General features: G+C 33.5%; 1 long non-coding RNA gene across 1 annotated transcript; it reads right to left on the bottom strand.

Moving 5' to 3' along the window:
- Positions 1-613: 613 nt before the first annotated feature.
- Positions 614-3375, bottom strand: LOC125266342. Its single transcript, XR_007184479.1, has 7 exons — positions 2680-3375; positions 2337-2415; positions 1957-1993; positions 1719-1808; positions 1256-1293; positions 884-936; positions 614-808 (listed from the first exon to the last, which is right to left on the bottom strand). It is a non-coding gene; the product is annotated as an uncharacterized LOC125266342 (long non-coding RNA).
- Positions 3376-3997: the final 622 nt, after the last annotated feature.

Here is a 3997-nt window from a genome sequence, read left to right as displayed (position 1 = left end):
GACTGTCTCGCACTCTTGCGGTTGACTGTGCTAGCTCCTCCCCTACCTGCTGCATATTCAACAGAGAGGAAGAAACGGTGTAGCCCATAGGCTACCGACAGCAAAGAAATGTATTCTATAGGCTAGATTATTTTTAAGGTCTATTTTTACAGGCTGTATGCAGTATATGCAAAGTCAAAGCGCAATGAAATAAAACAACTTATGATTTCGGGGGTTTGCATAGGCTATTGTACAGTTTCATATTTGCTCAGTGACTGTCATTACATTCGGGGCTTGACTCAAAACATTCCCCATACGGTAAAAAAATATATTTTCAAATATATTTTTAAATATATTTCAAAATATACAAAAATTGGCCAAAAAATGTATTCGCTATAAATATATTTTCACATATAAATATATTTTCTAAAAATATATTTTTTGGCCATTTTTTGTATATTTTTAAAAAATATATTTTCAAATATATTTATATAAATATATTTTCCTAAAATGTATTTTTTGGCCATTTTTTGTATATTTTTTAAAAATATATTTTCAAAATATATTTTACAAAAGCATTTAAAAATATATTTTGCCCTACATATATTTCAACCCAAGAAAATACATTCACATGTCACATTTGAAAAACTTTTATTTGTTGTCTATAACACATGAACATTTGAATAATAATCAGCAAGGAACATACTTTACAATGTTCAAAAAATTACAATATTCAAACAAATATAACTTTTTTGCTTTCAAGAAGTCTCAGTTTCCCCACGTCAAATCCTCAAAGCCTCCTTGGACACATTTGGAAATCTCTTCTTGACTGTGAGACAAAAATCAGTTATTTTTTTAACTTAATGTTTCTAGTAAATGTTCCTTTCACTAAGTATTAACTTACCGTATGGCTGCCATGGTTTCCTCATCAAGGGCACTTCTTCTCTGTCTCTACCACTGTACTCATACAAAAGACAAAACACAATAACTGAACATCAGTACAGGTACAGAGAGCATGCACTTTGTCCTCTAACTAGTTTTGGATTTTCTGATATTTTTGTTTACATTGGAACTAAAACAATTACAGGTATACTGGATTTTAAAGATATTTAATGGGACTATTTTTAGACAGTACAGTAAAGAAACTGATGATTGAGGAGAGGTCGAATTAGCCTTTCTTTACACTTCTGCATTGCATTTTCACTTTTACAAATGAAGGGATAGTGGAATATCACAAAGTCACTCAGTTAAGCTAACTTAACAAAGGGATACTTACCCTCATGCTGTTCCAGTTGATTATGACATTCTCTTTTTCTTTGGAATACAAACAGAGATATTTAGAAAAATAATCCATCTCTGTGTGTTCACGCAAGAAGGTCAAAAACCAAAGTGAACATGACGGTAATCCACATGACCTCAGTTGATTAATCAACTTCTTCTGAAGTGAAACAATAGGTGTGTTTTTGGAAAATACTGTTATGTTAAATTTGTTACATTACAGATTTGCCAACTGTCCAATATGGGCTCAAAGTCAAGATGTTGTAAATTGTGATGTGTTTTAAAGCTTGAGGAATCATTTGGATGTACAGACTTTAAAATATTAGTATTTTTCTAACACACACCTAGTGTTTCACTTCAACTAGGGTCATGTTGACTATTTCATGTTTATTACTGTGAAGCTGTTTTGTATAAAGTGCCACAGAAATGAAGATGACTTGACTATGAACATTATCCTGTACCTGTGACTTGTGGTTCTCCAGCACAATCGTTGGCTGGTGGGGCGGACAGCAAGTGGACAAGCGTCTTGACAGATGGGTTTTGACCCGCACCTGTTCCAGACAGAAACAGATATTAACACAAGTGCAGAGAACATATCAATTCATAAATTACACCAATAATAATAATATAATTTGCTTAACAGTGCTTAATTTAAAAAAAAAAAAAAATCTACTTCTTAAAGTGTCTCATCATTCTCACCTGGTTGCTGTTGCACAAACCGTCTCTGCTTCTGCTACTGAAAATAAAAAGTATATTTTTTTACAGTAATGAATGACACATGTAAACCTGTAAGTCGTGACAAATAAGCATCTTCTGTTACAAGCAACTTACTGAATCACTGGCTCAACTGGATAATCGAAAACAGCTTGTCATTCAGCAGAAAGTGAATAAAAATTATATTATAGTAAGGCTATATTAATAATGATAATAATAATAGTAGAAAAATTGAGCGTACGAAATGCCATTAATGCCAAACCAGCATATGCCTGAACTTTAATAACGAGCAAATAACGTGTGCCTAATTAACAAGTTTAGTAAAACATTAAATTTAGCAACAACAACAAAAAAAAAAAACTTACATTACAGGCTCCACTATCAGTGACAGGAGCATCATAGATCGACAACAGCAGGCAGCACGGTCTCCCAAACACTCTACAGCTGAAATTTAAAAAAAAATATTAAACATTTTTTGTGTGTAACGTTAGTTTTCACTAGTGTCCAAATTAAAAACAACTAACTTTAAAACGGAAATCTGAAAATATCAAATGCGTCTCATGTGAGCAAATAAACAAACGGGGCATTAATTTGACAAATAAAGTAAAAAAAAAACCCTTGACAAAACATTATACATTCAAAGTAGCAATGAACATTACATATGTGAAAAATGACAACTAAAAATAAAGTTATAACGTTAGCTCTTACCTTTTACTCCGAGAACTCCCGGTTGACTGACGACCGTTACAGTTCAAAATGACGCGCATGCGCAGTACTCCAAAAGTCCGTGAGCGCTGCTAGTGGTTTCCCATTCAAATTACGTCACAGTTAACATCGTACATCTAGCGATTTTATTAATCTATTTATTTGTATTTGACGCAGATCTTAACGCTATATTACACTGACAATAAATTACAATTAAATACATAAATAAATGAATTAATTAATAAGTAATAGACTAAAACACACATTTGTGAGGTGCCATGATCACTATTACACAGATCTGTATTTTTTGGGAAGATATGTGAACAAAGTGTCAATGTGGAAAATATGTGGAAATTCATGTTTTTCTGTAAGTGTTTAAAATTCTTCAAACATAATGGATAGTTTTGTTCGCAAGGCTTTCTTCCACGCACATTTGCATTGTCGACTGTAAGATTGGAAATGTATTTTCTTGCGCCCTGAAATATATTTTTTATATATAAATATATTTTTCCTGCCCCTGAAATACATGTTTAAATATATTTTAAGTATATGAAGGTTGAAACAAAATATATTTTCAGTTTCAAAAATATATTTCATTGAACTTCACTGTTTGTAACATATATTTACCATATATTTAAAATATATTTTGGCCAGATAAAATATATTTTTTTACCGTATGGGTCGGGGCTGAAGCCCCGGCAAAATCGGCTGGCGCCGCCCCTGGGCGTGAGGTCTGAGAATGAGACCTTTGCCTGACGTCATAAGGTCTGGCCTTTAGAGCCACTGCAATAGGCCAAGGGTGACCAGGAAGAGACAGGAAGAGGCTGTCTGAAGTGATTAATCAGAGTTTTAGTCAAGTCATGTTTAGGGATGGGTAAATGTCACTACAATGACCAGCTTGCAAGTATACATCATTCATAATGCATAAAAGTTAAAACAAATAATGCTGCAACAGTCTGCATTAAAATTAGTCAGAGTTCCCAGAATTTTAATCCATTTAAAATGAATAAGCACCAGCTATTTCTACAGTGTGAACTTTGTCAAGAGCTATTCCAATCCAGCCTCTACTGGTACACGTCTGTTTGGACGTCTCCGGTCAAAGCCACAACTTGGTCTTCCCGGGAAAATGACAGATACTACGTCTGTTTCATAGCAACTTTGATTACATTGAAAGCACAGACGTGTGCTCGACAACGTGCCACTGATATTTGCTGCACAAAATGAATGAAACTTATGAATAAAACGGAGGATCATTTATATTATTGTTATATCGCCATATTTGCCCAACCCTACAACCAATCAGGGCATTATAGAGAACAAA

Source organism: Megalobrama amblycephala, linkage group LG4 (genome assembly GCF_018812025.1).
Source record: "Megalobrama amblycephala isolate DHTTF-2021 linkage group LG4, ASM1881202v1, whole genome shotgun sequence".
In the NCBI taxonomy this organism is placed as follows: domain Eukaryota; kingdom Metazoa; phylum Chordata; class Actinopteri; order Cypriniformes; family Xenocyprididae; genus Megalobrama; species Megalobrama amblycephala.
This window is presented reverse-complemented; position numbering and strand designations above follow the sequence as displayed.